The sequence below is a fragment of the Geotrypetes seraphini genome, chromosome 8 (assembly GCF_902459505.1).
Source record: "Geotrypetes seraphini chromosome 8, aGeoSer1.1, whole genome shotgun sequence".
Taxonomy (NCBI): Eukaryota; Metazoa; Chordata; class Amphibia; order Gymnophiona; family Dermophiidae; genus Geotrypetes; species Geotrypetes seraphini.
The window spans coordinates 146553089-146565455 of record NC_047091.1 but is presented as its reverse complement, the minus strand read 5'-3'; the positions used below and the strand labels follow the sequence as shown (position 1 = coordinate 146565455).

The following is a 12367-nucleotide window of genomic DNA, read 5'->3' as shown; positions in this document are numbered from 1 at the left end:
AGGAGGAAATTGTTGTGATCTTTTTGAACATCTAAGAATGAAACTTAACATTATAGGGGTAGATATTCATTACAATTTATATAGCAAGTAAAGATTTGTGGCCAATTAAATCATCAGTGGGGGCTAACCAGCAATATTTAGTGGCATGTAAGAGGACAGAACGACTGAATATTGCCGCTAGATGGACAAGATTAGGGGTGTGCAAAGAAGGCAGAGATTGGGTAGACTAGAGCATGGTCCTATCCAGTTAGTAGTGATGTTCAAACTGCTAACTAGCTAGATAAGCTGTCCTAACTTTATGCACAGAGTTCAACCAAGCATCAATCTGAATACTGGCCAGGGCCCGTAGGGTCTGGTGGGCTCTCCCTTGCAATCTCCTCTCCCACCCCTCAAAAGAAATGCAAGGCTGCCTTAACCCCTACAGTCCTCCCTAGGACTATCTGAAGAAGTCTATCTAGCCTATATTCCAAAATGGCTGCCATGACCACTAGTGGCAGCTTCAAGGTACTTTATACTTTATTGCTAGAGGGTAGCCTTCTATTTCCTTTGGGAGATGGGAGGAAGGATCATTGGGGGTGGGGTGGGGGGGGGAATCAGAATTATAGGGGGGTCTACCTAATCTGGTAGACTTTTTTATGTGGGTCCCAGCTGAATATCAGCCGGGACTCGCATAAGCTCCCACAGCTAACACCATTTATTTGGATTTATTAACTGCCTTTTTATAAAGATAGTCACCCAAAGCAGTTTACAGTACATTGAATAGTAATCAGGGCCGGCATTAGGTGGGGGGGGGGGGCAAACAGGGCAACTGTTCTGGTCCCCAAAGCTCTGTGAAGACCCCAGTGGGCTGACATGTTTTCCCCTTTCTAACTGTGCTGGTCCGACTTCACTTTCAGCCTTGTGGACAAATCCATTTTTGTTGCAGGGGGCCGCCAGCCATGGCAGTGATTCTCAACAGCTGCCTGCGGCCCCTCTCCATATTTTCCTTATGCCGCAGTCTGTCCCCAATGACACAATTTCCTGTTTTTACCTGGGTGGACCGCAGCAGAAGGAAAGCACAGAGAGGGGTGTCGCAGACAGCAGTTGAGAATCGCTGTCGTGGCTGTCAATCCCCTGCAACAAAAATGAATTTGTCTGCAAGACCAAAGGTGAGAGCAACTTTGGACTGCTCTGTTTTTGAGCATGCGATAGAAGTCTTGGCATGCTTGGAACTAGAGAATGACATGGTGACAAAATTCATCACCGTTCCCGTCCCCGCGGATAACCGCGGGAAACCATCTTCATGTCATTCTTTAAGGAGAGAGGGAAGAATCAAAGTATAATTGGGCACAACCACTGACCCACAAGCTTTGCTTTGAAGAATGCTGGTGTAGAAGGACTGAGGTTGAAACAGGCACTACAGAATGACAGTCTCTGGTATCCAGAGCAGATATTGTGATGTCATAATGCCTCATTCCACCAATGCCTAAGAGCCAATCACATCAGTGATGTCACAATGGCTTCATTATCCTTGGCTCACATAAGAATCAGAGTATGAATGGCCACAACCACTGACCCACAAGCTTTGCTTTGAAGAATGCTGGTGTAGAAGGACTGAGGTTGAAACAGGCACTACAGAATGACAGTCTCTGGTATCCAGAGCAGATATTGTGATGTCATAATGCCTCATTCCACCAATGCCTAAGAGCCAATCACATCAGTGATGTCACAATGGCTTCATTATCCTTGGCTCACATAAGAATCAGAGTATGAATGGCCACAACCACTGACCCACAAGCTTTGCTTTGAAGAATGCTGGTGTAGAAGGATTGAGATTGAAATAGACACTAGAAAATGACATGGGATGATTTCCCGCGGTTATCTGCGGGGACGGGAACGGTGATGAATTTTGACACCGTGTCATTCTCTACTTGGAACGTGAAGGAAATAATTGGGAGCAGCCAAGTATCCCTGCCAGCAAGGTAAAATGGGGTGCTGGAGTTCTGGAGGGGCCCAAGCCCAATGTAGAGGGGCCCATGCCACCAAGGGCCCCACCCATGGCTACACTCTTGCTAACAATATGGATTAACAGTACAATAAACCAAAAAGAATTGGCGAAAGCTTTGAGCTCCCGCTAAGAATCAACACCAATAGAGATAGAGTGACAATATGAACTTGATGGGACTCAGCTAAGTTGAACTATATCTTAGCAACATTGCTTTAAGTATTGTTAGTGATTTTTGCACTTTTTCATTATTGAAGCTTTTTTCAGGGGGGGGGGGTTAAAATGCCTCTTAAGGCTCATTTTACTAAGGTGCCCTAGCGTTTTTAGCGCCTGGAGGAAATGACCGCGTGCTGCACCGTGTGCTACGCTTCTAGAACTAAAGCCAACTCAATGCTGGCGTTAAGGTCTAGCACGCGCGGCAATGCAGTGCGCACTATTCCGTGTGTTAAAGCCCTAACGCAGCTTAGTAAAGGGAGCCCTTAGTCTTTTTGCTTCTGTTTTGAATCCACACTGAGTATTTTTGTGTTCATTAGCACCTGGATTTAATTTTGAAAAAAATTCACTTGGGACATTATGATGTACGGGGCAGTGTTTATTTTGACCGGGTCTGGTGCTAATCATCAATAAGCACTTGCCCGGGGCTAAAAACAAATCAAAGGCTTGATTGAGCTCGTACTGAGGTCCCTTTATATATTTTTCTCTATTGTGCTGGTGTCAATTCTTAGCGGAAGCTCAAAGCTTTCGCCAGTTCTTTTTGGTGAAATTTTGGGTTTTTTTGAAGCTTAACAGTACAATAGCACACCTTAACAGTAGATAGACCATGGAGCTCATTTTCAAAATCTAAAGACGTCCCAAAAAAGAGGTCCAGACATCCAGGTAAGCCAAAAACATCAAAGTCACATAATCAAAAGGATTTTATAAGATGTCCAGGAGCACTTGCTAAATTGCTAACTTCCTTCCCTTCTTAATGAATCCAAACCTAAATGGATTTGAGAGTACAGTCAAACCTTGGTTTGCGAGCATAATTCGTTCCAGAAGCGTGCTTGTAATCCAAAGCACTCGTATATCAAAGCGAATGTCCCCATAGGAAATCATGGAAACTCAGACGACTCGTTCCGCAGCCCAAAAACTTTTAATACAAAATACTATACGTACTTGCATTGCAAGACCTCGCTCATTTAGAACAGTCACTACACTCCTGCAGCGTCAGAGAGGGAAGAACCATCGGCTCAGTTGTGATGATGTGACGCGTGTATACTGTATGTACTCGTATTGCAAGACCTCGCTCGTTTAAAACAGTCACTGCACTCTTGCAGCGTCAGAGAGGGAAGAACCATCAGCTCAGTTGTGATGTGTGTATACTGTATGTACTTGTATTGCAAGACATCGCTTGTATATCAAGTTAAAATGTAATCAAATGTTATGCTTGTCTTGCAAAACACTTGCAAACCAAGTTACTAGCAATCCAAGGTTTTACTGTATTATGGAATGTGACACAAGAGTAGTGACACTTTTAAGTCAATAACATAATGTGATTTCCTGCATGGCAAAACTTTAGCATAAGAGCATCACTGAACAGAACTTCATTTCCCACTCTTGACCTGAGGAAAAAGTTTCTGGCCTTTTGAAAGCTAGTCAAAAACATATTAAGTTATTTCAATAATTTTTTTTTTAAAAGGAATCGTCTTATTTTTCTTTGTGTTTATTAATCTTTGAATAGAAAGAGTAGCTGGATTTACTTGAGGTAATCAATCTGCCAGTGAGGAAGTAGAAATTTTTCTCTGTGTTCATTATTTAAATACACATAAATGCCTTGGGAAAATCCTATTTTTTTAACTTCCATTTTTTTTCTCCTTCCCTATGTTAGCTCATGCCACCTATGTTCATAAGAACATAACATAAGAATAGCCTTACTGGGTTAGACCAGTAGCCCGTTTTCACGGTGGCCAATCCAGGTCACTAGTACCTGGCCAAAACCCAAAGAGTAACAACATTCCAGCATTTCAAAGAATAGCAAGATTCCAGAATCCCAATAAGAGCAACATTCCAGAGCTGAGAATGTGATGTCATAATTCATAGTTCATAATTCATAATTCATTCCATAGTGCCTCAGAGCCAACGTTTCATATGGACAAAATACTAGAGTGGGCAGTCATTGGAGATATTTTCCTGGCTTTAGAACGGGCACATCTTGAAAACCATTAGTAATCATTTGGCTGCTGCCTGAATGAGTTTGTCAGTACGTTGGCGATGTTCGTCTGCCTACAGCATTCAAATGTTACTGAGCTAAATATAAAGGTAAAAACCTGCCATCTGTCCTTTATGCAAAAAGGACTGATCATAAAATGCATAACTTGATGTGAAAAGAAATGATTAATATTGGTCGCCGTACTTTAAGAAGGATATGGCGTTACTCGAGAGGGATCAGAGGAGAGTGACACGTCTTATAAAGGGTATGGAAAACCTTTCATACGCTGAGAGATTGGAGAAATTGGGTCTCTATTCCCTGGAGAAGAGGAGACTTAGAGGGGATATGATAGAGACTTACAAGATCATGAAGGGCATAGAGAGAGTGGAGAGGGACAGATTCTTCAAACTTTTGAACAATAAAAGAGCAAGAGGGCATTTGGAAAAGTTGAAAGGGGACAGTTTCAAAACGAATGCTAGGAAGTTCTTCTTTACCCAACGTGTGGTGGACACCTGGAATGCGCTTCCAGAGGACGTAATAGGGCAGAGTACGGTACTGGGGTTTAAGAAAGGATTGGACAATTTCCTGCTGGAAAAGGGGATAGAGGGGTATAAATAGAGGATTATTGCACAGGTCCTGGACCTGTTGGGCCGCCGCGTGAGCGGACTGCTGGGCACGATGGACCTCAGGTCTGACCCAGCGGAGGCATTGCTTATGTTCCTATGTCCCTATGACCATCAAAGTTTAAAGGCTATAGGTGGATAAATGAATTCTAATCTGAGAAATCGCTGGACAATATAATAAATGTTAGATCGAACAACTTAAAAATGTTGACAGAATTTTGCACTTGAGTGAGCTGTTTTACTAATTTACCTGTAAAATTATTTAACTGTACAGCACAGCCATTCTTATTGGGCAGCTATATATAAAATGCGAAATAAAAACTGGTAAATTTGGAAGAGGTCAGCAAACAGGGAGTAATGGTTTGCAAAAACTCAGAAACCTGGAGAAAGAGACCCCTTAAGACTGTGTTTCTGGATTTTGTCATCCCGATAAGACTGACAGTTACGCTTTTCATGATATACTTTTGCACTCAGAGAATAGTTAAGCTCTGGAACACGTTGCCAGAGGTTGTGGTAAAAGCGGATAGCGTAGCTGGTTTTAAGAAAGGTTTGGACAAGTTCCTGGAGGAAAAGTCCTTAGTCTGTTAGTAAGACATGGGGGAAGCCTCTGCTTGTCCGGAATAAGTAGCATGGAATGCTGCTACTCCTTGGCTTTTGGCTTGGCACTAGGGACCTGGATTGGCCACCGTGAGAACGGGCTGCTGGGCTTGATGGGCCGTTGGTTTGACCCAGTAAGGCTATTCTTATGTTCTTATATGAGCCAAGTATAAGACAATCAAGCCATTGTAGCATCACTGATGAGTTGGTTCTGAGGCACTTTGGAATGAGGCATTATGACATCACAATCTCAGCTCTGGAATGTTGCTCTCATTGGGGTTCCGGAATCTTGCTATTCTTTGAGATGCTGGAATGTTGCTACTCTTTGGGTTTTGGCCAGGTACTAGTGACCTGGATTGGCCACCGTGAGAATGGGCTACTGGGCTTGATGGGCCGTTGGTTTGACCCAGTAAGTCATCCATTTTCCAAATCGCTTTTGACATTGTTTTCCACTGCAGTTCCAAAACCACTAATCAGTCTACAAAAGGTGTGTTTTAGTTTACATGTAAATGAGACTTCCATGCAGTATATTCTTATTAATAATAATAATAATAACAGTTTATATACCGCAGTACCGTGGTTTACAATGATTAAAATGTATTACAGATCAAGTGGAATAAACAAAGTTCAGAGTTGGTGAATAACAGTTCTAAAGATAATTTTTTGAGGACTAAGATTGTATAGTTCAGTTACCTAAGTACTTCAGGAACAGATGTGTTTTTAGGCGTTTCCTGAATTCCCTATAAGTAGTAGGCACGAGCAGTTGTTCCAGGTCTTTATCCCATAATGCTGCTTAATGTGAGAAAAGATGTTGGTGATAACTTTTAAATTTACAACCTCTAACCGGTGGAGAAACAAAGTTCGGATGTGAAGTTCTCCTGAGTCTGTTGGTTGTGAAGGAGAAAAGGTCTGTTATATATTTAGGGGCTAAGCCGTAAAGTACCTTGAAGCAAAAACAGCCAAATTTGAATTTCAGACGTACCTCCATTGGCAGCCAGTCGATAGGAAGGTGTCACGTGATCAGACTTCTTCCGTCCACAAAGTAACCTAACCGCTGCATTTTGTACCAGTTGCAATCGCCGCATGTTCTTCTGGGAGAGTGCCAGGTAGGCGATGTTACAATAATCGAGTTGATTCAGTATCTACAATTATCTCCCAAGAATAATCTTGTTACAGAAAAGATAGTAATGTGTACAGACAAATCTAGAGGGAAAACAACAAAAGTATAAAGACTATCTAAAGTCTGCTATAGGTGAGAAGACGAGGCGCAAATCTAGGAATACTTCAAAAATAATACTCATAAGAAAAAAAACAGAAGCTCTAAAACAGGTTAATATCCATTTTTTATGGAGTAGATGTAGACAGAATCACCATTCTAGATTCAAGTACTGGTACAGGGCAGAAGTGACCCCTCCTCCCTTCGCTGGTGTCCTGTCTGCTGGCTCTGCAGCCAAACAGCCAGCCAATCTGCTCCCGCCCCAGAACGCCCCCCCCCCCCTCAACCCACCGCGGGCCAGCTGCCCTGGTGGTGCAGACAGTAAGTCTGCCCCCTTCCTGAACCCACCAGCACTGCCCTGGTGGTCCAGTGGAGAGGGGGAACCGGAGCTGCCTTCAATCCCTCCCTCCTGGCAACTTTGTACAACCAGCCCTCCCCTCCCGATCCCCCAGCAGGTCTATCTTAGGTCACCGGTGGTTCAGCAGTGAGGCGGGGCAGGAGCGATCCCTTTATGCTCCTGCCCGGCATTCTCTGTAGTGAAGAAATGACTGCAGCAAGATCCCACAGCAAACTTCATGAGACTCGCTGTGCTGCATCAATTCCAAGGAAATTTTATATCTTGATAGGTAAGAAAGCAACCTCTGAGCAACTCAGCAGAGCTCCTTTTCAGATGCCATCTTGTATCTCCATGCGGCATAATTCCAAATAATGCACACTTATTCCAAAGAGTGTGTACAAACAAATGTCTGCTAATTCTCAGTAGCATGCATTGTATCCCAATTGTGCACCAAAAACCCTCCATCCTTTACCCACCTAAGTTGGAGAGGTAGTATAATTCCTTGGTTATTCTCCACCCCAAGACAAGGTGATTGTAAGGTGGTTGTAAGAACATAAGAATTGCCACTGCTGGGTCAGACCAGTGGTCCATCGGGCCCAGCAGTCTGCTCACGCGGCAGCCCTCTGGTCAAAGACCATTGCCCTAACTGAGACTAGCCCTACCTGTGTGCGTTCTGGTTCAGCAGGAACTTGTCCAACCCTGTTTTGAATCCCTGGAGGGTATTTTACTCTAGGACAGACTGGATTAGCTGAGCCAGGGCATCCTGGAGGCTGCTTGCCACTGTAGCTTGTGGATCCCCCGCTGCTGCATTCTGATGAGGATGGCTGCTGGAGGAAGATTCTCAGGCCTCACTTCTCTTCATGAAGTCTCTCAGTGCCCTCTTTCTTAGCTTGCGTGCACGTGGTGACATGTGCGTACAATGCAAGCAACCCGGAAACCTCGAGCGCCGGATCCAATCAGTGGGCGCACAATTCATGAGGATCCAGTGTTTTCATCCTCCTTCATCCCAGTTGTTTCTTTAGATGATTCAGGCATCTTCAAGGTGATGAGTAGAAAAGTTGTAATGGAGAGCTGTAGAAAATCCGACCGATGGGAACGGGCGGAAACTAAAGACTGGGGATTAGGGGGAAGCAGGGGGAAATGAGTAGGGCTCGGGCATGCCCAGTGGAGCCCGGGCACTGCACGTGCTCAGAGAAAAAAAAAAAAATCTCTCTGAGCTATTGGAGAGCTTATCCGCAAATTGGGAGCTGTTGGGACAACACCCATATGTGGCTGACTCATCCTGCTTGTCCTAGGAGAAGCTCTGTTACTCTTTCCAGCAAAAAAAAATTCAAGATGTCAACTGCAGGGCAAAAGAGAGGTCAAGCTTAGCTAGTATCACTCCTGCTCCTGAATACTTTGTGTATGGGTGGGGATGGGAAGAGATTACTTTCACAATAGTTGGAGGAATTGGGCAGGGTGCATGTTCGAACAGTTTTTACTTGGGGGGTAGGGTAGTGAGAGGACCAATAGGAAACAATGTGTTGCCTCATCATTTGTGACAGCCTTTTACGCTAGATACATGTGTGGCGCAGTGCTGAAAGCTATAGCCTCAGCACCCTGGGGTTGTGGGTTCAAACCCACGCTGCTCCTTGTGACCCTGGGCAAGTCACTTAATCCCCCCTATTGCCCCCAGGTACATTAGATAGATTGTGAGCCTGTCAGGACAAACAGGGGAAAATGCTGGAGGACCTGAATAAACTCATGTAAACCGTTCTGAACTCTCCTGGGAGAATGGCATAGAAAATTGAGTAAATAAATAAATCTACAGTTCTATAATACACAAGAGAAGGGAGCATCTAACCTTGGACTGCCTGCATCAAATTGCATTTCATTCTTTTTAGCTTTCTGTTTGTTACAGAATTGTCCTTGAGTATACAGTATAGTCTGTACATTTTAGCATGAATGTTTTTGATTTCTTATGGCCTCTTGTACGAGGATGCGGTGGCAGTGTTGCTCTGGCAAACGTACTGAAGCCCATTCAATTCCTATGGGCTTCGGTGCATTCACTGCGGCAGGATCGCTACCGCAGCTTTGTAAAAGAGGCCTTAAATCAGAAGCTTGCTGTAGTCCTCCTAGATGGGTGAACACAAACTTCCTTAAGGAGCTAATTTGTTGGGTCTGTGCAAAATTCCAGCTTTTTTTTTTTTCGATGGTTCATGAACCTTGTCTAAAGTGATCGACCATTTGAATTAAGACTTGTAGGAACCCACCATCAAGGCCATTCAAAAGCAGGTTTCCTAATATTTGTCCTCTGGATTTTGTCAAAACGAAACCAGTATGATGTAAGGCATGGACACACAGAAATTCTTCGCTTCGTTTTCAACAAACATTATTTAAGAGTGCCCCTCAACCACTGCGAAGGAGTGTGCTCTATGGCCATGATTCTGTAAACCGCGCCTAACTTCTAGGCACCGAGGAGCGTAATTGTCAATATCCGCTAGGCGCTGCTTTTAGAATCACGCGTATCAGCACCTGAGCACTAGTAGGCGTTGAAACCTTAGGCGTGCTCCCATTTATGCCAGGGTTTTCATGGCCTAAATGAGTGCGCCTAAGTCGAACCATGACCAGAATCCACCCCCTAACCATGCCTTCTTTCTGGAAGGTGCCTCAGAGTTTACGCTTACCTTAAAATGGTAGATGTCTAGCGAGTTAGGTGTCTGCCAGCTAATTAATTGTTTTTTCAATGGTGTTTTTCAATTAATGGTGCTGATTAAGCCTAGTTAAAAAAATTAAGTTAGATACCTAGATTGGCTAGGCGCACCAGTATAGGTGCCGTTTATGGAATCTGGGCCTATATGTGCATAGGACTGGATTCTGAAAGTGGCGCCCAAATGTGAGTGCCCCCCAAAATATCATTGTGGAGTGTTATTCTATACAGGGCGTGTTCTGAGTTGAGCACTTTTTATAATAGTGCTTAGATCCTATGCCTGTGCCCAAATTTGGGCACCAGTATTTATGCCAGCTGAAACCTGGTGCAAATGCCGGTGCCCAACTCTTGGCATTTGGGCATAGGAGTGGCAATATTCTATAATTCTGTTCACAATTTTTTGGAACACCCCTAGCCATGCCTCATTTTGAGCTGTACAGTAACTGGCGGATTCTCTATATGGCGCCAATATCTGCGACCACCTAAAAAGCAGCTGCCGATCATGTGCTAATCATGTGATGGCACTGTATACAGAATCACACCTTCAGGAAAGATGGGTGCCAGAAACGAAGGCCAATGTTTTCCATGCCTACTTGTCTGGCGCCTTCCTTTGTTGTGAATTGCACCTACATAAGAACATAAGAATTGTCACTGATGGGTCAGACCAGTGGTCCATCGTGCCCAGCAGCCCACTCACGCGGCAGCCCTTTGGTCAAAGACTAATGTCCTAACTGAGACTAGCCTTACCTGCGTACGTTCTAGTTCAGCAGGAACTTGTCTAACTTTATCTTGAATCCCTGGACGGTGTTTTCCCCTATAACAGCCTCTGGAAGAGCGTTCCAGTTTTCCACCACTCTGGGTGAAGAAGAACTTCCTTACGTTTGTATGGAATCGATCTCCTTTTAACTTTAGAGTGCCCTCTCGTTCTCTGTACCTTGGAGAGGGTGAACAACCTGTCTCTATCTACTAAGTCTATTCCCTTCATTATCTTGAATGTTTCTATCATGTCCCCTCTCAGTCTCCTCTTTTCAAGGGAGAAGAGGCCCAGTTTCTCTAATCTCTCACTGTATGGCAACTCCTCCAGCCCCTTAACCATTTTAGTCGCTCTTCTCTGGACCCTTTCGAGTAGTACCGTGTCCTTCTTCATGTACGGCAACCAGTGCTGGATGCAGTATTCCAGGTGAGGGTGTACCATGGCCCGGTACAGCGACATGATAACCTTCTCCAATCTGTTCGTGATCACCTTCTTAACCATTCCCAGCATTCTGTTCGTCCTTTTCGCCGCTGCCACCACGCGTTGCACAGACAGCTTCATTGACTTATCGACCAGTACTCCCAAGTCTATTTCCTGGGGGGTCTCTCCAAGTACCGCACTGAACATCCTGTATTCGTGTATAAGAATTTATTACCGACATGCATCAACTTACACTTATCCATGTTAAACCTCATTTGCCATGTCGCGGCCCATTTCTTGAGCGTGTTTATGTCACATTGCAGATTTTCGCAATCCTCCTGCGTCTTCACTACTCTGAATAACTTCGTATCGTCTGCAAATTTAATCACCTCACTCGTCATACTAATTTCCAGGACTTTTATAAAGATGTTGAAGAGCACGGGTCCAAGCACCGAACCCTGTGGCACTCCACTCGTGACGCTTTTCCAGTCCGAGTATTGTCCATTTACCCCCACTCTCTGTTTCCTATCTGCCAACCAGTTTTTAATCCACATGAGTATTTCACCCTCGATTCCATGGCTCACTGTTTTTCAAAGTAGTCGTTCATGTGGGACCTTTTCGAATGCCTTCTGAAAATCCAGATATACAATGTCGACCGGCTTGCCCTTGTCTATCTGCCTGTTTACTCCCTCGAAGAAATGCATCAAGTTCGTCAAGCAAGATCTCCCCTTGCTGAAGCCGTGCTGGTTGGTCCTCATCAGACTGTGTCCGTCAAGGTGATCAATGATGCGGTCCTTTATCAGTGCCTCTACCATCTTTCCCGGTACCGAGGTCAGACTCACCGGTCTGTAGTTTCCTGGATCTCCCCTCGAACCTTTCTTGAAGATCAGCATGGGGCCGCCTAACACTACTTACGGTGCTGGGTGGGGCAGAAACGCTGCTGATTGTGGAAGGCTACACAGTAGGATTTCTGAGATCCTGGCTTAATGAGTTTCAAGCCCAGGGAAAAGACCAGTAGCTCCTGCTTCCTGATGTCTCACAAGCAGGCTTCCAGCACCGGACACTGAAGGATCTGTTGCTCGCTGCACAAAAGGGTCTATCAGACCCATCTCAGGAGTGCTCATGGTCTCGGATGGAAAGACACAGGGCTTCCCTTTTTATTTCACTATTGTGACAGGTAAGGAAAGCAGTCAAAGAACAAATTTGCTTGACTTCTTTGAAGGTGTGAATAAACATGTGGATAAAGATGAGCCGGTTGATATAGTACATCTAGATTTTCTGAAAGCTTTTGATAAAGTTCCTCATGAGATGCTCCTGAGAAAATTAAAGTGTCATGGGATAGATGGCAAAGTTCAGTTGTGGATTAGGAATTGGTTATCGGATAGAAAACAGAGGGTAGGATTAAATGGTCATTTTTTTCAATGGAGGAGAGTAAACAGTGGAGTGCCGCAGGGGTCTGTACTGGGACTGGTGTTATTTAACTTATTTATAAATGATCTGGAAATTGGAACGCTGAGCGAGGTGATTAAATTTGCAGATGACACTAAACTGTTCAAAGT

The 12367-nt window shown here is 44.4% G+C and overlaps 1 long non-coding RNA gene across 1 annotated transcript in view; it reads left to right on the top strand.

Annotated features, from left to right (window-relative positions):
* The first annotated feature begins 1013 nt into the window (after positions 1 to 1013).
* The window catches only part of LOC117366232, a 35420-nt gene continuing 24066 nt past the window's right edge, over positions 1014 to 12367 (top strand). The window contains exon 1 of the long non-coding RNA XR_004540514.1: positions 1014 to 1148. This is a non-coding gene — a long non-coding RNA (uncharacterized LOC117366232). The remainder of the gene's footprint in view (positions 1149 to 12367) is intronic.